Here is a 25,855-nt window from a genome sequence, read left to right on the forward strand (position 1 = left end):
TCTCACAGCTGGGCCCACTGGGGATGAGGCTCAGCCCCACTCACAATTACCACAAACTGTGCCTAGGTTGTTATAAAATAGATGTTCAAATGCACCAACAGGATTTACTTAAGTAAATTACTAAGTACCTACATACAATAAAGTTTGTAACTGGGATGGTTCAGCCTAGAAAAGAGGCTTTAGGGTGACATTAATGTGGTCTTCCAGTCCTTAAAGGAAGCCTATAAGAAAGGTGGAAAGGGACTTTGGGCAAGGCTATGTAGTGATAAGACAAGGGGGAATGGCTTCAAACTGAGAGCTGGTTTAGATTAGATTTTAGGAAGAAATTCTTTACTGAGAGGATGGTGAGGTGCTGAAACAAGGTGCCCAAAGAAGTCGTGGATGTCCCTGGAAGTGTTCAAGGCTAGGCTGGATGGGGCCTTGAGCAACCTGGTCTGGTGAAAGGTGTCCCTGTCCATGGCAGGGGTGGGTTGAAAGTAGCTGATCTTTAAGGTCCCTTCCAACCCAGGCCACTTTATTATTCTATGAATTCAGAGGAAAACTAGATGTATTTAGTGGCATTATTTCTCACTTCACTTTCTTTTGCTCACATATTTGAAACATACTAAAACTTAGTTTTTTGATTTTATGCCTGTATGCTTAGTTTTCCCAGATAATTACTGCATACAAAACTGTGTGGAATAACAACAGAATATCATAGTTATCTTGCCATTTATTTGGAAGCACATTATTACAGGAAGACTCCTCCTTTGTTGAATTTAATTGCCTATGAAGATCCTGCCATTTGAGCCTGTCTTCTGGAACATGCATTTCATCATTATTTTTTAGCCTTGTTACATCAATCACCACAACTGCTACAGAAGATTTCTGGGCTGTGAAGTGATAATTTGTTCCAGCGATATTAATGAGGCAAGCATTGGTCTTGAGGGAGGTGACAGCCCACTGCTTTACAGACAGCAGCAGATTAACGTGTTGTACCATACATTGTTTGAAACTTATCACTGGAGCATTCAAAATATTATTATCTGCACTTAAGGTATTTTTGCCACCCACGCTACAAATTACCCATTGAGTAACGTAACATCCCTCGCCACAGTGCACTGTCACTTCAGGAAGGAACACCAGCACCGGGTGGTTTGGAGAATCTGGGAATGACACAATGGAACCAGGGAGGAAAAAAAAGGAAAGATTAGTTGATGCTGTAACAGCATTCCCAGTATACTGCTGCAGGAAGCAGTACATCTGGAAACAACAGATGGTCTGTGTTTAAATGGGAGGGAATAGAGGATTTTAATACCCATACATCTCTAATTCAGTTCTACAAGTTTGATTTCTACGTTTTCTCAGATTATGGAGTGTTACAGGATCTGTATGACAGGCTTTACCCATATTACTGTTACTATCAACATAGCCAGCTAAAGCCCTAATGTTGTACTATCTTTATCTGTGAACTCTGACTTAGCCATATGTGCACTTTCAGAAAAGCAGACTTGGTCTTTAAAAAAAAGCTTACACCGGAAATTTATATGAACTAAAACACTATTTGTTACAAGACAGATGTTCTATCACCCTGAATAATTCACAATCACCTATTCAGCCTTTTGCACTTGTTTTATGACATACTTCGTAGAGGTACACATGGTTTTACAGAGTATTTTTAATTTAAAGGAAGAAAAAAAGGAAAAAAAGTGACAGAGAATACAGGATTTTTTTCACATATATCCTTTCCACATAAATGTCTCAAGCTCTTAACTGATTTATACACAAGAGCTACTTACAGGCATTCTAAAGAATAATCCTAACCATGCATGATTTACATTTACACATTTTTACTCAAAGGAGTGAAGGAAAGAGGATATGGCCATCTGCATAGAAAGCCTTCTGCGGATAACAGCTAGTGCTACCAGCTCTCCCAGTTCCTAATGCCAGATTGAACCATTTGTGACTGGTGCATAGGCAATGGCTGGCTAAGAGCTGGAAGATAAGCTTCTAGAAAAAAAAGACCACATACATTATTTTTAAGCAGAAAGCACAATTATCTTCATGGTGATTAATCTACAGCAGAAATACAAGATGGTAAAGATGAATGAAGTGAAAATATTCTAAGAACTTTAAATTTTATATTATTTTCAACAGCATGTGTTCCAAGTATTGGAATTTTAAGCCTGAGACATCCTAAGACAAATTTAACAGGTATGTTATACTGATCTATACCCTTAGAAATGTACTAGGTTCCTTATAGGTGGCCAAAATTGGAAATTTGTTCAAGAATAATTACCCGTTATGCCTTTGTAATATAGAGGTCAGCATCTGTTTGAAGTAGGATTTGACATCAGTTGAAGCATATGGATAGGAATCCAAACTCTTTTTCTCATTAAAAATACACCATTTAATTTGGCTCAGTTCAGGACGATTAGCAATATGTGCTCGAAGAGAAGCTTACAATTGGCACAGGGAAAGTTGGCTTGGGCAGAAGACCACAGGCAGAAGAGAATCCAGAAGCTTGTAAAGATGGCCTGCATACACTATGCCAGTCTCTTGTTAATGCTATTAGCTCCTCATTTTCATAAGCACTCAGATATAGCAAAAACATTCAGTCAACAAGAAACACAATAACAGTTATATTAAATAAATCAAACAGTATCTCCTTAAAATACCCAGAGACCTGTCTTCCAAGCTTTCTAGAAATAACAGACTTCTAAAACTAAGACACACCTTGAGGTTATTTACCCCTAAGCATTATTAAAATCAATTAAACAAAAGATACATTTAATGAAGAAAGACATAATGCTCCAATTCATGATTTATGCAATCAAATACATTGCTAAGTTTAAGGCTTACACAGTTATTGGACTGTAAGGTTCAAAGAATGTTGCAATGCATGAAGTATTTTGGAGAAGAGGTTTTAAAACAAGTCCTAGAACTTTACAATACAATCTCTGTCCTAGAAATCAAAGAAAGAAACAAACAAACCCAGAAATAAATCCAAACTGAAAAAGTACACCTGTCATGTTAACATTCTCCTCTCTAGAACTTCTATATATGCACAGAAATTTCTGCACAGAATGATAATCCATCCTTTTGTATTGACATACAGAAGGTGCTGGATCCACCATTTAAAAAATAATTAGCTGTTTAATACACATGTTTTCAAAGTTACTCTGAAACCTACTACTGAAACCTTAAATGGCACCAAATGTAGCACATTTGTCTAGGTATCTTTTTTCTTCCCCCCCACAGAATTACAGAAAAAAAAACAAACACCAAAATACGTTGTGTTTTTCCACAGTAAAATGGACAATTAAAAAAAATTGTGAGAAACTCCTTGCCCTAACTTCACATTTCACTTCCTGTAATTTAACTGAAGTTATCAGGAAGACTGAAAATTCACTGGCTTAAAGTGAACTGACTTTGAGACTGGATTTAGTGCAAACTGCTCAAAAGAAAGCAAGAAACTGATTTCATCTCACCTCCTTGCACATTCCCATTTTATGTGCTTAATATTTCATAATCTTGCTATAAATACCTAACACCAAGCCAAAGAGTGTACACCCATGCCTCCTCCTACCACACACGTATTTTTTGTCCATCCACTGTTTGTCAGCTGGATCATCTGATGAGTCAACCAAACATCTTCAGAAGCGCTGTGACTCTGCCATGACATAGTGACAGCTCATTTGCTCACAGCTCTCCCTGCTTTTACAGAAAGTGACTGAGAAATTACTTTCCACACGCCACACCTGTATTTCTAGCAATGATGCTGGCATAACAACACACAAATTCTCTCTCTGTGTTCCCAGGAGTAGGAGTTCACTTGTGCTTCATTTTTAGTTTATTTTAGTAGGACTTCTATCAAAAACCTTGCCTTGTTGCTCTTCATGAAAACTCTTTCTTGCTTCAGGGGCACAGTGTTATGACATAAAAAATGTAAACATTCTCACTGCCTTCCTCTTCTTCTTACTAAGAATAAGTAGAAACAGGGTGGACTTCAGTGCATCTTTGTATTTACTATTAATGCATTCACATAGAAGTCACACAAAAAATATACCTTTATTATAAATTATGCTTTGTGTTAAAAGGCTTGTTAGTTGTGCTTTAATACAGACTCGTCTTTGTCTATTGGGATAATGAATGGTATTTTGGGAAAAAAGAAGAGCTTTGCACTAAAGCTTGTTTCTGGATAATTTAAAACCCCATGACAGCCTTTGACTGTCAGACTGAAAAGCAGAATAAGCTAACCAGATATCTCTTCTTTCTTAATAGGACTGACTGCTCTAATCAAATATGTGGAAGAAGAAAGAAAAAGAGGCGCTTATTTTCCTCCCTTGGATTCCTCATCTGGGAGAGAACACACTAACCAAACAGTTTCAACAATATCAAAGTAAAGCCTAAATCTTCAGCTGCATAATACAGCAATTTTCAAAGGGTATTCTTTATTGATGTGCTGAAGGTAACCATATTAAAGTGTACTTAGAGCAGCACTGTGACGTACCTTTCTTTTGAACGAACAATAAAGCAACAGGCATGGCCATCCAGCTTGGAATTTTAATCTACATAATGCTAAGAACTTTTCAGCTTCTAAAAAGGTGCAGATTAAAAACAAAACAAAGGCCAAACCATTTACCAAACCCACAAAAATCCCAAAACAAAACACATACCCCCCCATCAGGCCTATTATTCTGCAAGATACCTTCATAACGCAACTCCTTCCAAAATTTAATGTAGACAAAATTCCGATAAATTACATTTATAAGGATTCAAGTAACTTAATATAAGAAATAAATACACAATTTTTTAAAGAACTGCTGCTGTTACAGAGATCCAAACAATCACAGTAATGATCAACTGCATTAGGAGACAGCCCACATGTATTCACTGGGTGGTGTCCTGGAATAGGCTCCCTGTAAAACTTGTAAAGCACATTTAAAGATTCCAACATTCATAACTACAACTCTCCCATTGTTTTTCAAAATGGCATATTTGTAAGACTGTCTAAAATAGAAGTACACTAGATAGTAAATATGTTACACTCCTTTTTCTAGCCCATAAAGCCCAAACAGAACAACAATCAAAAAATATTTGAAACTATACAATATGGTCACGTAAAAAAGTAAAAAAATGGAAAAAATCATTGGAGATGATTGTGGAGAAACACATACAGGCATTGCCAAAAGAAAAAAAAAATAACTCTTGTTTTCCAGTAATTTCTTTGTCCAGCCCAGAAAACAATTCTAATCACAAATTAATAAGTTTAGTAGTTATATTTGAATAGACTAATTAAATCTTCACAAAGTGCTTTTCTGTTAACTATTTCTCATTAGAGTTAAATATTCCAATTTTAGCACAGGCATGGTGCTGTGTGCAGAGGAATCCCATTCCTTTCATATACAGGAATCCCAAAATGACAGTGATTGAATGTCTTTAAGAAACGTTTTTGGACAAGTCTAACAATTTTCAAAACCACCCTCAACATCATGCACAATTATGACCATTGTTCACACTCAAAGACCAAACACTCAAGTCTAACATATCACAGCCTTAACTCCTTCCAAAGCAGCTACTTATTGAGAACTGTTTACTGCAGGTAAAAGAGAGACTCAACTGATTGTTTGTCTTTGCAGTAGTTAAGATTTGTTTAAAAGAAAACTGATATATTCTCACAATATGCAACTTCCTAATGCATATTCATGTTTTGACTCCCCTAAGCACTCTATAATATTAGGTTATAATTCATTACACAAGCTCATACTCACCCAATACTTTTTAATTATATACAATATTAATACACCCCATCTTCTTTGTCTTTACTAACAATACTGATAAACTGAAACAATGACTGATATCTCTTTATGTCTGAAAGCAGAAAGAAATTAGAATTTTCCATCCATTTTATTGTAAGAGAGAAAAATGATGCAGAAGCCATACTAAGTATGCATGCTTTCACAAGCCAGACAATACAGGCTCAATTTAAATTACACATGAATTCTGTAATTGAAGAAAGATCTAATCCTGGCCACATAAATTTCTGCTTAAAGGGAAGGGACGGGTGATGGAAAGGAAGCTGCAGCACCTGTCTCTATGGAAAAAAAAGACTGTTCCTTGTATAAAAGTCTTGAAATATATTTAAACTTCATGTGGGAGCCAGGGCACTGCCTTGCAATCAGAAACACCATTTCTATGGAAATGCAAAATACTAAACTTCCACGTATTTTAATCATCTGGTCTCAAAATAGAAGACTTGAATTTGCTGGTTGATGACTTAATTTAATTTATAGATACAAACAAAGAGAAAGAGATTGCGCTAGTCCAAGACAAAACAAATGCTGTGGGCTGACTCCCACAGGCAGTTCAGCCCCTGCACAGCTGATCCCACAGTCTCCTCCTGCGGGATGAGGAAGAGAATTGGAAGGGTAAAGGCATGAAAATGCGTGGGTTGAGACGAAGACAGTTTAATATGTAAAACAAATGCTGTGTGCATAAGCAAGGCAAAACAAGGATTCATTCCCCATGTCCCAAGAGTGGGCAGGTGTTCAGCATCCCCAGGACAGCAGGGCTCGAGTGGGGTGAGGAGCAGGAAAGGGGTATAGTACCATGCAAGCATGACTCAGCAAAAGTATCTGTGTGTTATCAATACTGTTTGCATCACAAAACATAGCCCCAAACCAGCTACTCTCAAGAAAAGTAGCCAAAACCCAGTAAAACAAAACATATTTTTAATATGAAGGGTCGCAGGTAAACTCAGTTTCATATCAAGAATTTAGAAAGAATTCTATTTTGACTCTGATAATTTGGAAACTTTTGACTTAACTGAAATTGTAAAAAAAATGGGTTTTGCATCTCAAAAGTTCCAGCAAACAAAATGGTGTAGCTGCAAAGAAAGGAAACATCTAGAAGCACTGGGACCACTGCAATACCTCCTCCTCTGCAGGCAGGGAGCAGCAGCAGCACTGCCTGCAGAGTTCCAGCGTCCTTCCTGTTAGTTCCCCTTGAAAGAATTAGGAATGTTTCATGTCCTGTCCCTGCACAAAGATTTCTCCCTATGTTTCAACCAATATTTAAAGTTCTGGTTTAACATCTCTTTTTGTAACTAGAAGCAGTAACTCAGAAAGTATGGGAAGTTTAGAAACTGGAAATCAAAAGTACAATTTTAACTACTTCCAAATCTTAACAACACAAGCCTCAGTTCCTTTTAATAGTCACAACAGTTTAAATAACTGATGCACAACAACAATAAGAAATAAGAAAACACGCTGATATTTTTTAACAGAAAAAGTTCTTTAATCAAAGAATACAGGAAAATAACTTTGCTTTGAACAATTCCCTTTCTTTCTCTGTTCTTACTACAACAGAATATTACGTACATCCTCTTATAGTCACTAAAAAAACATTAACATGATATTCTTTTGCTAAAGAAAAATTATTCACCCACAGAAGTTTTTTTAGAGCATAGTTTTAGGAAATTTACTTCATGAAAATACTGTTTCAATTATCTTATATTGGAATAAATCAGCCGAGACTCCATTTTCTTCATGCGGGAAAAGCCAAATCTTTATTGCATAGGTCATATTTTACAGGATTATCAGAAGGCCCTGTGTCAGATCTCATTGGTGGACAATATATTCACACTTAGTTCATTGGTTGGTACATGGTATTTTGCACATCTATCAAACTTCTGTAAATTTTTAGTTATTTACATATTTTTTCTACTGATTCTCATGAGACAGATCTTATTGCTTATGCAGGTGCTAGTTGTTTTTCACCCAAGAACAAGTTGTTGCGTTAACAAACCTTCCATACCTAAGGTTGTTTTCACATGGGAACTTGTAAATTACTTAGCTGCACTTAGAAGAAATGACAGGCTAGTTATTAGTTTAACAAAGCAAGCCTGATTTTATGAGGCCTTTCTTTCATAATTCTTCTACCTGTCTACGACAATCTTATGCTGCAGTAAGTACACGTGAAAGCTTTACACACCATAACGCAGCACAAGATTTTGATCATATCCTCACCCTGCAGAGTAGGAGATTTGATAAAATATGACATCTAAAAGAATGCAAAAGAACTATTGCTGTACACTGCCTTCAGCAGCAGCTAGTTTTACCAAAACCTGACCTGATGACATCTGGATACAAAAATTTACACCAAAGCCCAGCCAGCACATGTGAAGGAGTCAAAATCAACTCCCATCTTCATTTGCAGCCATTTCCTCTACCACAAACAAAACCAGTGAGGTTCCTGTGGGAATTTAAGATGAACAAATACAACAGGTAACAAGCAATAATGACTTGCTCTTCTGCATTCCAGACCACCAGGGATCTGCCTGGCTGTATGGTAAAGCTACATTAAGACAATAAAGCATTAGCTATAAGACCACTGCAATATTTTTCAATTCACAACTATGAATCAATCAGAATACTAACCCGGAGAAAATAAACACAATTTTAGTAGAAAAAAAAATCCAGATTTATTTTTATTATATTAACCAAAACATTAAAATACATAAATATTTTCTCTTCCAGATACAACACACCTACTTAAAAGAATGAGAAATTATTATTCTGTTAGTCCTAGCTTTATCTTAGCTGGCATATGTGTAACAAGTATAAATAGTTTTATAGACATATTCCTTCTCAAACCTCTATGTGATCGCTATTTCTGAAAAACTACTTTAATTAACTTCATTCTCTGATGAAATCTACAAGGTACTACTCTTTATTAATAAACATCTTAATCATGGACTAGTACAAGCATAAGAAACAAGAAGAACATTGCCACCTAGCTGTTTCAGCAGTGCCCATAAAGGATGGCATGTTCAAGCGTACGTCTCTCAAATATTCCAGGGAAAAATCAGTCCATATAAAAAAATGTAGAAAGGGCCACCTAAAATCATGGGGCAAGGCTAAGCTTCTGTCACTTTTATCTTATGACCTCTGAAAGAAGGTGGTCACAAAATACATGAATTGAAAGCCTATTCAACACAACACAAATCAGTGTCTGACACCATCTCTCTTTCATCAGTTCTCAGCAGAAAGACAAACAGACCAACATATGTGTGTGTACACTGACAAGTGGCAATTAAACAACACCATGAAATTCCTCCAAAATCTAGAATATCCTTAGATAAGATATCAATGTATATGCAAATAAGTAACTATCTCTGATGGAGAGATGTTTCTTTAAAACACATTTCCTGGCTTTTTGTTTTAAATATATTTAATAAAGGCTCCATTTGAAAAGTAGTGCTTGTACAATTTATAAAATGCAACTGGCTACATAAATCATGTCAGGACTTCCCAGAAAAATAAAAAAAAAAGCAAAGCAGCTGAAGCCTGACATCGCAAATGCCCAGACTTGTATTTTCTAAGCAAATCTAACAAATGCCACAGCAGAAGGGCATCCTGCCCTGCCCCACAATGCAGCAAGAGCAAAGGACAGCATCACAGAATTGGCACATCATCTGCTTGGCAGCTGTATGTTCCAGCTCTGCAGCCTGGAGCTCATGCATTCCAAAAGCATTTGGTAGTTTTTCTGAAGCTCTTCAACCTGATACACTAAATTTAGGGAGCTAAAGTAGTACTTTAGTAGTACTGAGTAAACAGAAAAGGGGATTGAGCTTCTGTGTAGCTGCAACACTTCAGATGGTGATTTGATCTCCCCTTCTATGAACTTTATCATCTTCTTTCTAGATTAATGCCATTTTTTGAAGCATGAAACTATGCTATGTCTTGTTAGGAAGTAATGTGTAACATGACAAAATGTTTGTTTCATACACTTTTCCCCTAAAATTGGAACCTTTACCAGATAGCTGCTGGTTACCCCTCATCACTGCAGCTCTCTGATCACGTCAGTCTGTGAATCTCATCCTGCTGACTGATCTTGTGCAGCTCAGCCTTGAGAAACAAGCTCTGGACTTCAGGGAGCATCTCTTCAGGCTGAGCCTCCCTCCTCACAGTGCAGGGAAGTCGAGAACAGGGTCTCAGGTGCCTCCAGGCTCCAAAGGGAACCATCCACGTAGTGACACTGGAGGAGAGCTTTCAACTGGGAGCACTTCCCTCCACAAAGCCACCATGGCTCAGCCAAGCCGGACTGTAATAGTCTCCTCTTTAATACCAACATTTTCATTATAATCTAGGGGTAAGTAACAATTTGAGAAAGAACAGGGGGTATTCTTTTAGTACTTAACACTACATGTCAAACACAGTAAAAGAGAAACTGGGACTATGCAAGTTTATTACAGGCACAGGTAACTACCAATTCTTCCTACATCAGCATGCTGAAGACCTGTAGCTTCTTCAACTCCTTCCTTAAGCTGGAAATGCAGTGCAATTCTGAGGCAGTACAAGGATGTGTATGTCTATGCTACATTCAAACATACACAGAGACTTGGCAAATCCTGACTGTTTTATACAGGTGGAAAGAACAACAAGGAAGAGAAAGGAAGAACAAGTGGAAGGAACAAACTCAAGATAAAGATCCACAATTTCCACAATGCAGATAAAAACTGTCAATTTACCTTGAACTAGTATGAATTATACTCATCTGCTATAAATACGCCAAATAACTAGTTACATATATTAATTGATAATTATATAGAGACTCTCAGAGATAAAACCCCAGAAATTAATGTAGGACAAAATAGCATAAGCAGACAAAGGAAGAAGTGTTACACTGCCCAAAGAGTAGCACTAGTTAGAGAAAAAAGCATACACCAGATTGTCAGTGGTGTCACATCATTGTCTTTTGAAGATTAAACACATATAAAGAACTCGAAAACCAAAACCACTAAAAATTAAAGACACTCAGTAAAACTATGTTAATCACTTATGTAAGCTCCTTAAAAAGAAAATTTCTTCTCCTTAACATTTCTTGATTAAGAAGATTTTGCACCTTCACCAATGGAAATTATACAAATTGCCATTAGTACTTAGAAGAATTAACTGCAAATATTATTTTTATGATGACATAAACCTCTTCAGAGCTTAGCTTGCACAATAGACAGAAAATGAATACATCATCTCATCCCCATACAAATTTTAGTCAGTCTTTCCCCATACAAATTTTAGTCAGTCTTTCCCCATAAGCATTCAAATTTGGCATTCAGAGGTTTATTATTCATATTGGCCACCAGATACTTCTCCTGTGCTTATCAGATATTAAATCAGGGTATAATTTATGCAAACAATTGGAAACCAGCATGAGTTCCTTACTCCATCACTCCCAGTCCTTCCTTATCTCTGCCCCATAATTATGATTACAGAGTGAAATTTGCTTAAAATTATTCAAAGGTTTAAAGCTGAAATTATTCTATCAGATGTCCAGAAGCAGATACAAGATAAAGCTAGCCAGGGTTCTGGGAGGAAATGGAGTGTTTCACACCTACCCCTTCTCTTTGGCCAGCCTGTGAGCACACGCATCCCAACCAGCCACAGAAAACTGCTGTCACATCTGGCAAGTCAGGGCCAAGACAGATAAAGAACAAAAGAGCAAGGATACCCTGGAGACTGCAGGAAGAAACTCGGACTGCTCCAGGGTATTTTCATGATGAATAAAAGATCATAGAAAGAAGATCTGGCATCTCAGATGTAACAGCGGATAAGACACAATCTGCAGGAAATCACCTTTATTTCTTTTGTCTTCAGAGAACAAAAACCAAAACCAGTTAACCTGTATTTAGCCCTTCTGCGTCTAGACCTGAACCTACAAAAAGCTAAGCGTTACTCTTAGCACGGTACACAGCATTTACCCTCAGAAGAAGAAGAAAGTGCCAACCCCTTTTGAAAGGATACTGGGAAAAAAATACATAGAAAAGTTTCCATGTACAATATGCCTTTGAACAAACATATATATACACACATACATATGTCTATATACATTTGTAATAAACATATTATAATCAACTAAAGGCAAAACACTAATGGTTTAAACTTCTTTTGCATGATCCCCCTTCAACACGAAGGAAACAGATGGTTGTTAAACAAAATCTGACAAACTACCACACAATTGCCACTGAATTACCAATTATGTTTACTATATCTTTAAGGCCATCCAGGAAAGATGCTACCCTAACTCTTAGTTTCTCTAGGCTACATGCCCTTGTTCCTTACTTTTACAACCATGTCAAGGTGGGTGAGTCTAAAGGAAAGGAAAAAATTTCACAGCCTTTAATAAAAGCAACAAAATGTACTTCAGTCAATTGCCATCAGTATCTATGTGGCATTGATTTTTCCTGATTTGAACACACTGTATGTTCATAACATCATGTATCACAATAAAGGAAAAAAAAAAACCAAATAGTGGCACTGTTCAAGCTGTTCCAGAAGAATGTCCAAGAGAAATAACTGAAATTTTTTGTGATTTTTTTTTTGCTGGAAACACTGAATTTATAATAAATCCTTTACTCTAGCAGATATGATAATTATGCAGTAACAAATTAGTTTACCTGATTAATAGTTCTATTTAGATTCCTCACAATCATATGGTTTATAGTTACTTGAAACAGTGTATTTTAGATTTGCTGTGACAGTCTTGCTAAATCTGTTCCAGGTTTGTTGACTTACATTTTCAAATATTTCAAATATTTCAAACATTCTGAAAAGTTTGCCTAGTTTGCACAGTCCAGCTGTAGGTGACAGGTAGAAGAAAACTTCTACATTGTGTAAGAAAACAGGATGGTCTTAAATATAAGAATGGTTCTTACAGATGCATTCCAGCTATTTCATACTAAAACTAGCAAGACTTCACAGAAATTACAGTGTTGCATCAAAAGCAGCTATTGCTTCTTCACAATAGTTGGACTTTGGACACCTTCAGATCTAAGAGGTACCACAGCTTCAGGGCAGAAGCCAAGGCTCACCTTATCCTACAAGCCACACTATGATCCACTACATCGCAGGACAGAGAAGGAAACTGCATTTTCACTTACAGTATCCCTGTTTTCCACAGACAGAACAGGCTGTCTACTCCTACCTTCCCACATGGCTGCAGGCAAGAAGTCACACAACTGCCAAAGAAACCATTTATCAACTGAGCAACAGACTGACCTGGCAATACCCCCATCTATGACACAACTGCAATAGTGGTCCTACAGATGAACCAGGCAAACGAGGAAAACAGCCCAAGACTTACACAAGAGTCAGAAGAGAGATTAATTATTTTACCATCTGAAGGAACGTGGGTTTCAAACATGCTCTCTATTGTCCAGTCTGTGTGTCTGATAATCAGTAGTGAAGAAAAGGCAATTTCTTCACTCCTGATACTTGGGTATTACACTCAAACCAGAGCACTTGTGAATTGGTTTGGTAATAAATGACTGAATTTCAAAAAAGGAAGGCTAGAAATTAGGATTTTTTGTGATAACACAAACACTGGGTGATTATGTTTTTCAATGAAAGGGTGGAGAAAATTATTTCTTCAAGGTTTTCAACTTCTCTTTTAAACTTTTCATCTTCCTTTTATTTCAAATCTCTGGATAGTGCTCAAGACTTACCACTGGTCTTTGAATATGAAGTGGCATCATAAACTTAAATGAAAAGCCCTAATGGACAAAGCAGCTTCTCAGACTCAATGGAAGACAAGATTTAGACTCCCTGTATGGGAAGTTATCTACAAAATAACGCAATTACCAGGTCTTCACACCAATTATTGAGAGGTGATACAGGTTTCATGAGTCTCTTTTCTGCATAAACATTGGCTGTGATACTGCTTTTCAAGACTGAGTTAGAAACTAAAACAAAAGCTGAAACCTAATGCAGAGGAAGCAGACACAGAGTTTTTAGTGCACAGTCCTGAAATACTGAACATTTTATGGCAAGCAATACCATTTTTTTGTTGTTTCTATTAATGAGATATTCCCACCCCAAGAGAAAAAGAGGAATTCATGGGAGACAAATGCTCATCAATTACTCTTACATTGTCACTCTAAGGACAGCTGCAAATATTGACAAAGGACAAGGTATTTATATGGCGTTTTGTCAGGAAGGAGTTGGGGGACGAGGGGTGGAAAGTAACCTTTGAGTACAATTCATTGGATAGACAAACACTTGAAAGGCTTCAAGGCACCACATGTATACAAGTCTGCATGCACTGTCTGTCTACTCTTAGAAAAATAAAACTATTAAATTTAGAATTTTTAAATAATTACAAGAAACCTGAAAGTGTTTTGATCTATGGCAGGATTTGATTTATATTTATACAGCTTCAAAGAGCTGTCTCAGCTTCCTCTGAACTAATGTCCAACTGCTTGTTTTGGGCATCACTTGATTTTTTCCCCCTTTAACTCTGCCTTAAGAATTTTTAAACACATAAAACATGTTTGAGCATAGCTGTCACAATATTTTCCTCTCAAAAAGCAAACAGTTCTAAATTTCTCTCTAAAACCAGCAGAGTATTAGGGTCTTATGCAGCACCATAGTTACAACTTCTCAGTCAGTTCTTTCTTTAAAGGTAAAGTTGATACAGTGTAACTTAGCTCCACCATTCAACACTGAATTTCCGTATTAGGAGATGTTTCACCTAACCAGTAGTCTTAGCAAATCAGAGTCTTAGGAAAATGCATTTTGGAGAACTTGTTTCTCCTCAGACCAAAGAACCCAAATATTTTCCCTGACACTAAGTCTGGAATGTAAACTATAATTGTCATTGTGCTCTGCTACTGGTACATAGTATCAGACTAAGCAGTAAGCCAAAACCTTAACATCTAACATGTACACAAAGAAAACAGGAATTGTTGTATGAATTCTAATACCTGTGTCCACAAAACACCACATAAAACTCTTCAATGTTTGCAGCATAGGTAAAAAAAAAAAAAAAAACAACAAAACCAAATGTTGGGAGGAAAAGTGAGGCTTATTACAAAGTTATGAGAATTTACGTAACAAAAATTGAAATGAACATCAAGTGTGAAAAAAAGGACAAGAAATGTCTTTGTAGAAAAAAGGGCATAACTGCTCAGACAAAACTGAAAAGAATATGAGCTGAGAGATGCTTATAAGCAAACAAGCAGAAGGCTAATGAGGACGTGGGCCATTGTGACTTCCGTAATGTAAAGTTAAAAGCTGATAAAGACTGAGAATACCTTTTACAGTTCTGTAGGAGGGCTTTTACTAATTGGAAGGCAGCTACTGTCTGCCCCCAGTCTGCCAGAAAACAGAACCAAATATTTACTACTTTACTGACATTTTAACAAATTTAAAAGATGACAAACGTGTTGTATTTGTGTTCATACATTTCAATTCTAACATGCAAATAGAAACAAATGTTTAAGATGTACATAAATTTATTTTTTTTCAGCCTAAAAGGAGTCTGTTATGTTACATTTTTTTCCCACTGGCATCAGGAAATAGGAATGAAAGCTCATATGAAGAAGACTGTTTTGCAAAAACTTCAGCCTTTAGAGTTGTAAAGAGAGATTGAAAATGGACTATGGACTAGATGACCTCCACTTAAAAAATTAAAATAGGAGATCTGGGAGGAGGATAAGTAAAAACTATTTACTTCCACATCATCCAAATAGCTACTATTGAATCGCTGTAACTTAAACAACAAATACAGTTGGGGAAAAGAAAGTCACAGGAAACAGATACAACCTGGAGGAGAATGACAATTCCTAAATTCTTGATTATTTGGTATGGAGAAGAGCATGAACACTCTCTGAAGATACAGTGCCCATGGTAGCTGCCTTCCATCCTGCCAGGCTACCCTGAACTACAGTGCTGTTCTCTGCATCCTAGACTTGACAAACTTGGCTTTTTCTCCTAAATACAAAGTTGCCCTCTGCTCACAAGCTCAAGTTGAGTTGATTTCCAAAACAAAAATTATATTGGTTTCTCTGGAGTGTGTAGGAAGATCTAACAAAGGTGTAATTAAAAAACTGTCAGTGTAGATTGAATGAAGAAATTGTTGATGTGTTGGTCTTAACCATGGTTTGTGCTAGTTTGTCTACACCCCATTTTGGAATGGCGTACCAGGCATATACCTTGGCTAACATTTGAGAGAGAGTTCAAAACGAAAGTCTCTAGATTTCATTGAACGTTTACTGATTTACAGCTAGTGATTCTTGGTCATACTATAACTCAATAAACCCCAAAATATACTATTAGAAGTAAGGCACCCAGTAAAATGTGGCATTAGTTACTCTTACAAACTATTCCTAGTGACCACCAAACTGTACTGCACAATGCAAAAGACTGCCCAAACTAAAAAGCCAAGCATAGGGGAAGTAAAACTCTGGCTTTACCAGGGAGCTTAGAGCACAAGTAATATCAGCAAAAATATCAGCCTGATTCAAAAAGAGAGTACAAATTCATCATTGTTGGGTGGTACATTTATTTTAAAGTGGAATATTATGACAACTGAAAATAAAGTCTCTATCCATTTCCAGATGATGCTGAAAAATCACTTCAGCTGTTATGCTGTTATAAAAGCAACATATCAATCATTTCACAGTAATACTGCACTTGATTCAGTACCAATGCCAGCTATATGACTCACGTTAAGTACATCCAAGTACACACAGTTTCACTTTATGATCACTAATTTTCACTATTTAATAGCAGTATATTCAGTGTCTCTGGACATGCTGTTTGAATACTGATATGGATACCTCTTTACATATGAGAAACAACAAGAAAGAAGTTTTGCAGACTTCATTGGTCTTCCACTGTGAAACCTTTCTATTCACAGGAACGTTAGTCCATGATGAAAAATGTAAGAGTTAAGTTTTATGGCTTTCCTAGATTTCTTTGAAATAAACAAGGCACCCTTTTAAAGTTAAGTGCATGAATGATTTCATGAACAGTAAAAATATGCTGGAAAAGAATAGCAGATTCTGTTGAGGATGGCACACATATGCAACCAGCATTTTCTGTTGGGATGCTTCCTCTGCGGAAGAAGTACAGAAACATAAGCTGAAGTCTGGGCACACAAACAATTTACTTCATAGCACACAAACTATTACATGCTGAAGAAAATTAAGGTTAGTTGTGTCAGCGACCCCCAAAACACAAACCAGTTAGTCTCCTGAATATTTCTAAAGATTAATTAAATGCCTTTAAAATTAAATGCTTAAAAAAAATTAAACAGATGTGAGAAGTGTGAGCAGCAATATGATCCACAATGTTCATAGCAAAGAACTTCATCTAAGTTGCTCAGGGAATGACAAGAGAAAAGATTTAGAAGAGGTATCTTTAGTCATTTAGTCGTAACTAAGAAAACAGAAGTAGATGCATACTTGGCATTGCAGATCTCTGATTCTAAAAATAATTCCCCACCCACCCACAATCTTCTTGGAGAAGTTTACAAGTTGACCTAAGAGTTTAAAATTAGAATAGAGCATTTATGTTTTTGGGGTTTTTTTTAATTTTCTTTATAAAGAAAGACTCCATGTAATAGAAAAACCATGGAGAGAATATAGATTTAGGTCAGCTTTGCTGCCTTGAAACCTAGAAGGGTAAGATCCCAAGCAGGACACAGCTGCCTATATATGAATGTGCAAATACTATACAGTCCTGCTTCAGAAACTCTTCTGCTAAAAAATCTGACACCTAACTATTTAGAGTTATCTTACTCTGCCACTGCTGGTTATTCACCTTAGAGGTCCTAAGGGATCTTTCCAAACACCATTGATGGGTGTGTAGAAAGAGGGAAGAACAGGAGAGGATGAAAAGGCATCCAAGAGGGAAGAACATTCTTGCACTGGAGAGAGGGCAATGCACCTTCAGAGATGATTGGAACAGCTCTCTCAGACTTCTAAGACCAAGCAGCAGTTGCAGATAAAACAGAGCTGCTTTATTTCCCCATTAACTGTATATAAGAAGGGGAAGAGTGAATTTGGATATAATCTGGGAAGCCTCAGAAACTGTACATAAAAAAATTACACTGCAGGGAGTGTCATCTACATATTCCCAAAAACAGATGAGTTATTTCAGCAATCAGGAAACAACAAATCTTTATTTCTACTAATTCTGTTATCACTGCCCCTTAGGCCTATACAGCTCATCTGCTGTCCAATTTTAGCTGTGTGCTTCCCCAGAAAGATAATCTTTCTGAAACAATGTCCTTTCCTGCCCTTCTTTTTTTAAATTCGCAAATCTCATCCCATGTAAGAAAAAGCACTGAAACATTTAAAAGGGCTAAAATAGTAATTCCTGCAAATGATAGATTTTTTTAATGAGCACTACTCAGCAGAGAGCTCATTTTGAATTGCTATGGTAGAGAAAGTTTGTTTTCCCATTAGTAAAGAACTATGCCTTTGTACTCAAATGGAACAAGATGCTCAGCTCCCAGGATAACTATCAGGAAAAGTGCTCGTTTTATTCTGCAGACAAAGTAGATACCATACTTAAGGTTTTGTCCCTAGGAGCTGAAACCATAACAGAAGACCAGTTTTGTTAACAGTTTAAGGAAATAACCTTTTAAAAGTTTCCATAATATAACATTATGACCTAAAGCAATTTTGATACAAGTTTCCTGTGGTCATAATCACCTTCATGGTACATATAGTTGTTTTCTCATCTATTAACAGCCTTGTAATTCCACAGCCCTTTTATGCTAGAACACTAAATCAGCTTTGGAGGGAAATTTTTGCACCAATGCAAACAACTTCTGTTAATAGGCACAATGCTATTTAAGCCTTCCTACAGACAACAGGCATCAAGAACGCATTTCTGACCCCCAGGCAAAGCATCAGGGAAAAAAATCAAAACAACAGCTATGAGGTTTATTTCTTAATTACAGTGAGCTGTCTGCAAATTCAGGATATAACAGCCTTGAACTGATCTCACTCATTCTCAGTGTAGAAAATTGATATTGAAGTTGTTTCTGCGTATCAGTTAATAGTAAATAAACATTTACTGGAGGGATTTTTGAAAACTGCCTCATTTCTACTTCCAATTTATTTCAAACTTTGTCATTTGTAAGGTTTCCATTAATAGATTATCCAAACAATAATGCAGAAAAAGTTGGTTCCAGATTCAGCATCCTCCTTCGCTTCTCTCATGCTCTTCACAAGAAATCTGAGGGGGTCGCAGTTCATTGAAAATAAGCAAAACCCATGCACACACCAAAACATTACATCTCCCCTTACAAACCACAGCAATCTCAGTGGTCAGTGTGAAGATGGGTCAGAGAGCCATAGAATATCCCAAACTAGAAGAGACCTACAGGGATCACTCAAGTCCAGCTCCTGGTTCTCCACGTGACACCTCAGTGATCACACCCTGAGTCTAAGAACACTGTGCCAACTACTCCCTTCAATGCAACATCTAGAAAAGCTGTGAAGTTAAGGTTTTTACTGACCCTGCAGCCACAAATCTTCCAGTGAGATTTGACATAAACAGAAAATATACCAGAAGTTAATTATACAGGACCCCATTGTAGTCTAAGACAAGCTCAGAGGTAGGGGAAGCACACATACACGTCACTACAAATATTTATACAAGAAGTTCAGTGTTTGATTACATCAGTCAAGACAAATTTAGAATAGATCAGATTTGCCAAAAGCATTTGGCTAACAATTGGTATCAGTGACATGAGTCTTCCTGTGGCAGCCTACAGGACAGCAAATGGGGAACACCCTTGGCCTTTTTACTGCTCCAGTCACATAGCTTTGTTCTCCTGCTCCATCTCACCTCATCTCCTCACTCTGCACCATTTTCAAATCACCTTGAGAATATTCAGTTTTGCTTCAGCGTAGAAGAGCAGATGGTTTCCTTCCCATACAATTTATTTCTCACCTATCCTTTCTGCCCAAATCTTTCTCAAGCGATGCCCAACTTAAGCTCATGAATGCCCAAGGTTTCTCTGGTATCATACTATCACACTGAAAGAAGCAGGCACAGCTCTCTCTGTGGAGAGACACTGAACAGCAGCACTCTAAGAGCCTTTTCCCTTTGGTTTCATTCCATGGTTTTTACTCCCATCTCTTACTTACCTTGATATTTTAAAATTAGCTTATAAATTCTGAGGAGACAGGGTGACAGTAGATTTGTATTCTAACATGCAATAGAAGAGTGATTCTTTATCGAGGTTTTTTCTTTTAAGCATGTAGGCAGTTTGGGTTACTTTTTAGACAGAGGCAGATCTCTTCCAGAAAAGTATAACTATTTTCATATGTAGAAAAGTGCTGATATAGAATACAATTTTTAAAAAACCCCAAAATCTAGAAAACATTCAGTTTTATTCAGAAATAAAGACAATTACTAAGGATACCCTGGTACCATAGTCATGCCCTTTCATACAAAATATTGGACTCTCAATAGCTTTTTTTTTATTTAGGAGTACATATTTAATATTCTTCCAATGAAATATTTTAAATGGATATGGTACTTATGTTTGAAGAATGTTTTGATGCATTTACTTTGCATTTGTGACCTTAACTGCAGCCCTACACTTACCTCTTAGGTGTGGCAATCCCCACTGTTAAAAAGGCAGAGCAAAACAAAAAAGCTGAGCACACTATTTAAGCAATCTATTTCAAACAGATGTCAGAGACACATTTTATTATTTTTAGATCAGACCATTGATCAGCAAGATGATGAGCAAAGAAAAAGATCTGCTTACCTAAAATGTGTGACTCTTTTTTACTCTCCATGTTCAATCAATAAGGTAAAACATTACTAAAATATGAAGAGTCATGATTTGATTTACTGCTGCTTCTCATGTTCTGGTGTGAAATCCACCATCACATCATGACAGAACTGTTTAAACTCACTATCACTTCAAAATTATATAAATATACATTACTTATGCAAAAATGGTTCCAGATTTTCAAGCTCTAATGAAGGTGCTGGACTTCTCTGGCTGACTGACACAGCTGAGCTCTTGGTCCTCATCCTCAGACATTGGCTCACCCTGTAAACACCTTGCATGCTGACCACAGCTGTTATGATGGAATAAGAGCTTGCAAACACTTGCTCACAGCTTCTCTTTGTTAAGAATTGGAACACACTAGAAAGATTTCATGCCCTTTACTTATCTACAAACAAAAGCACATGTGGGGAAGGAGCAGGCAATACACATTTCTCTTGTGTCATTCCTGCATTTGACTTTGAGTAATTTCTTTTAAAAATGAGAACTTGTCTCCATCTGATAACGACATAGACAGTACACTTAGCACCCAGCATGCTGATGTTTACTGAAATGTCAAAGGTTACTCATTAAGCGTGGGACAGGAATGACTAACACTTCAAGGGCCCCATTTGTGTTAGCTTGATGATTTATGGCACGGCAGTAGTAAGCAATGATAAAACACAATATAATTGCATGTCTGTAAAAAGTTCCAAACATAGAAAACCTAACACAGGTTTTTAAATCACAAGTAACACAAACACCTATGGTCCAGCAGTCATACTCTGAGACTTATGAAACAAAAATAACTTTTAATTTAATTTTTGATTATTTTTAATAATTTGAGCATATGGTCTACATTCAGTGTAACAGCATGTAGATAGATATATAGATATAGATATATATATATACATACATAATATATATACATATGCATACAAGATGACTTCCAGCATCCCTCAATTTCCACACACCTGCTATTTCTAGACACAGTTACAAGTCTGAAAGCACAAAAGGTTACATGGCAAATACCTAACAGAACTCCGAAGCTGCTCCATTCAATACCCAATCACACAAACTCAGGAAATCCAACATGTAGGTTCCATATTCAGCAGAGGAGAATAGACAAGTCTTCAGCATCTCAGTTCTCCAAAATAAATCCCATCCTCACTGCCAGCTGATGAATCTGTTACATTAAATTTTGACTCTTCATCAGTTCAAGAGAAAAGGGAAACACGCTGAGTTCAATACAGAAGCTTCAACATCAAGCCACAGAAGAGACAAAGCTTTAGTGCTGGCAGGAAGTGAACTGCTTCTGAAAGCATGAAAAGAAAAGAGCTTCCTTTTCTTTCAGACTAACTGGAACTTTAACAGAGAAGCTTTGAAAATACCAGTTACTTACTGACAGATAATCAGAATCCAGCCAGACTGGCAACAAGAGCACTCAACTCACATGCCCGATCTGTGGAAAGGGCAGGTAGAGGCAAACATCCTTAGCTCAAGAAAATAAGGGAAAGAAGTACCAAAACTTACTCCATGTAAGTAAATAAAGATTACTCAGCAACATGAATATGAGAAATGCCTCATCTCGTTGCACACCAGAATGCTCTTCACAAAGTCATCTGTCTTTTCTTCCCCTTAGGGACTCTCTATGGAGATTAATTTTTATGCCTCATTTCATTATTATTCAGGAAACTACTTTAGATTTTGTGTTCAAATAGAACAGCAACAGTTAAGTTAGAAACTGCAGTTTTAGGATGCATTTTCCCCACCATTTTAGGACTCATTTCAACTTTTAAAACACCTTGAAATTACTCTCAATGTAGAAGTTACAAGTAAAGGAGTTTTCATCCTCTGGATGGTATTTTCTTCCTGACATTCAATTAACCCTGTATCACTGATATTAATATTTCAATTTCCACTAAAGTTGTATTTCTGGTGCTTTTTCATTGCTCAAACAGGTTTTTAAATTTATTAAAGATACATTAAGGTAAAACCAATGGCATTTAATATAGTGAATTAAATGAACAGGTAACACCTACAAGCTATTCAAAAAAGGTAGAGAACCATCTAAATTACTTCTCCTGTAAAGTATAAATACTAGTGACATTACCGTGTTGCATAATGCTAACTACAGTTATAATTTATACACGAAGATTTCCATGTTATAGTGCATCAAATTTCAAGATGTATGAAGGCTTTCAAGCAAATAAACAGAAAACACTTAAATATCAACAAATAAAAGAAGAGTTTTTCTGAAGTTAGATGGCAATGGCAATTAGCTTCAGCCATGTGAACTGATTTTTAAGCCTACCAGTAAAGACTTCTGTTTTAAAGAATTAATATTTATGTGGTTTCAGCCATAGGCAAAGATGGATGAGGACTGAAATCTGCTCATTTAAGCATAGTCTCCTCTTCATGAAATGCAACATAAGAGTCTCAAGAACAGGCGTACCAAAATGCCAAGTTAAGAATATAACTAATATTTCCTTTTTACTTAAGCAACATCAAAATCTTACCTTCCATCCAACAGAAGTATCATTTAACATAATTTCCCTCTTATTTTACTCAGAGAGATCAACTGACACATAGCACATTTCTGTCTCTTTCTTAGTAAATTGTTTGATTCACAGAAAGCAGAACAATAGCAAGATACATGTTGGATAGTCATTTTGGAGGAGGGAGCTACCACTGACAGTTCTATCATAGTCTAAAACCTACAGCTCCAGCTGTACTACAGAATAATTCTGTGCATCTGTAATAGCTCAGCCAATAGTACTGTACTGTGTGCTTGGTCAAGAAACCATAAAAAGTGAGTTAGTAAAATGGCAAGCTGAGGGAGGGACAAGTCAGCCTCTAATTGATTTCAATAAACTTTGCATATGCCACTTATAAGTACTTCAGCAAAATGCTCAATCTTTTAAAATAGGTATCTACCTGGTAAAATAATGATGATGCTCTTGGTGAGCATCACTGAGAAACTGAGACGATGCAAAAGCCCTCAATGATGCAGTGCTGGTCTGGCAAAACGATGGAATGGTTGATATGCTGTAGCTGGTTGATCTATCTGCCACCACAGATGACAGGTTTGCATGCTACCTGGACTAAAGTTAGATACAGAGCTTCTTGTTCTCTAGTGGCATTTCAATTTTGTCATACCAGTTACAAACCAGCATCATTCAGATACGCAGCACTGGTGACGAACAGAAGGCGGGATAACCAGCTGTAACTTTTCTGTATCAATTGAGTGTAAGACTAAATCAACCTCTACAGGAGAGCAGCAGCATCACTTCAACACGTGTCCACCTAGGATTCCACACACCCCTACATCATAAAAATGAGAAATTTTTTCTAAACATGGTATTTTTTTCTGAACCAAAACCTTCACAAGTCTTAGCTTCAATCTGGTTTCTCCAAGCACAGCAAGCATTTTAATTTGTGAGACAATAATGATTTTTATTTATTCATTGGAAAGGACTGTAGTCAAATACTGGTATCAGCAACAATGACTTAAAGAGGATAAGGAGTAATGGTTTCCAGCTGAAGATGAGTCAATTCAGATTAAGGAAGAAGTTTTTATAGTATGGGTGATGAGACACTGGCACAGGTTGCCCAGAGAGGTGGTAGAGGCCCCATCCTTGGAAGCATTCAAGGTCAGGCTGGAAAGGGCTCTGAGCAACCTGATCTACTTGAAGATATTCCTGCTGATTGCTGGAGAGTTGGACTGGATGAACTTTAAAGGTCCCTTCCAACCCAAACTATTCTATGACTCTATGAAATTTTCCTTACTGTTTTAATACTGTGATATTTATTGGTAACTTCTGCATAGGTTTTAGAAACATAAGTTGTCATCAACTTGTGTATGTAATGCACAAAAATCTTGGGAAATCTAAAGTTTGTACACTGGGATTATAACCGAACTTTAGAGGTGAGCAAAGGAAAGGTGACAAAGCAAACACTGTATTTCCTTTTCCTAACTCATATAAAGGCTGCATAAGTATTAGAGTACTTCAGGCACCTACCACTTTAAAACACTAAAGAAGCCAAACAGATTAGTGACTACAATACATAAACTTGCTTCCACCAACAATTACCAAACTACGGTTTGACTTGATCCTATTTTCATAACTTTGAAGGCAGAAAATTTTGGACCTCAAATCAGCAGACTCAGGGCTGGGCCTTTAGGGAAAGAGCAAAACTGTACTAAGTCTGTTTGGTCTCACAAAAGTTGTCATTAACCCAGTTGTGCTGAACTGTCAAATATAATCAACGGGCACATCTAAATGAAGAAGTAGCAGACAAGAAAACAAACTCATGAATTTCAGACATAGTTCCATCACCATTTTATAGCTGGACTCTAAAACATTTTAAAATCTAGTCCCATACAGTCACTGTGAGACACTAGCAGTCACTGTGATAGAAGCAAAGACAGGACATATCGTTCTCTCAGGCTGTAAAATGGGAACAAAAAATATTCCTGACCAAATGAAGAGGACTGCTCTCCCATATTCAAAGCCCTGAGACTGTGATAAATTAAGCAGCGTTATTCTTCTTACATTTTTCAGATTAAGATCATTTAAAAATTAAATGCTTACCATTTAGACCTCATGAATCATATTGAAATAATGTCCTGTCTGCTCCAATTAACATCAACACCAATCCCCCGAATTTCCTATCTCAATGGAAAGAAGGAAGTATACAATTACCTGTTCCTAAGCCATTACTGCAGATAACATTGCACACCTCCATATGTGACTACAGGCACAAGTGTGAGCAACCAGGTAATTTCTTCAGTTTTCAAAACTACCATTTTAACTATGTTGCCACATCAAATGAGTAATAGATTTCCTTTGCCACAGTTTTCCTCAGATGACACTGCTTTTATAGAACTCTGAATACACTTCAATAGCTTTTTTACACATAAGCCATCAATACAATATGTTCATTTACTTCCACATCTGATTACTTGAAGTATTGAGAGTAGTAATTTGCATTCCCACATTCTTAAAAGCTGCTTTTAATAAGAATTTTCTCATTTGCTATTTATACACACAATTTAAATACCTAAAATTTGGCAACTGAAAGGAACTGTTCTCTTTAAAATAAAGGATTTTTATTTCAGTAATTCTCTGGGGATCTTATTTGGTTTTGACTGAGGTTTTTTAAAACAGATATTCAGATAAAAATTCTATTGGATATGTGTTATTCAGAAAACTTCTAACCATTCTTTGAAACAAAACTGTGATTAAAAAAAACAAAGAAAGAAAGAAAGCACACCAAAAACAACAATAAA

The 25,855-nt window shown here is 36.7% G+C and overlaps 1 protein-coding gene across 8 annotated transcripts in view; it reads right to left on the reverse strand.

Moving 5' to 3' along the window:
- Nucleotides 1–25,855, reverse strand: part of TENM1 (teneurin transmembrane protein 1) — a 796,581-nt gene that overhangs the window by 284,856 nt on the left and 485,870 nt on the right. The window lies entirely within an intron of this gene.

Source organism: Motacilla alba, chromosome 4A (genome assembly GCF_015832195.1).
Source record: "Motacilla alba alba isolate MOTALB_02 chromosome 4A, Motacilla_alba_V1.0_pri, whole genome shotgun sequence".
NCBI classification, from domain to species: domain Eukaryota; kingdom Metazoa; phylum Chordata; class Aves; order Passeriformes; family Motacillidae; genus Motacilla; species Motacilla alba.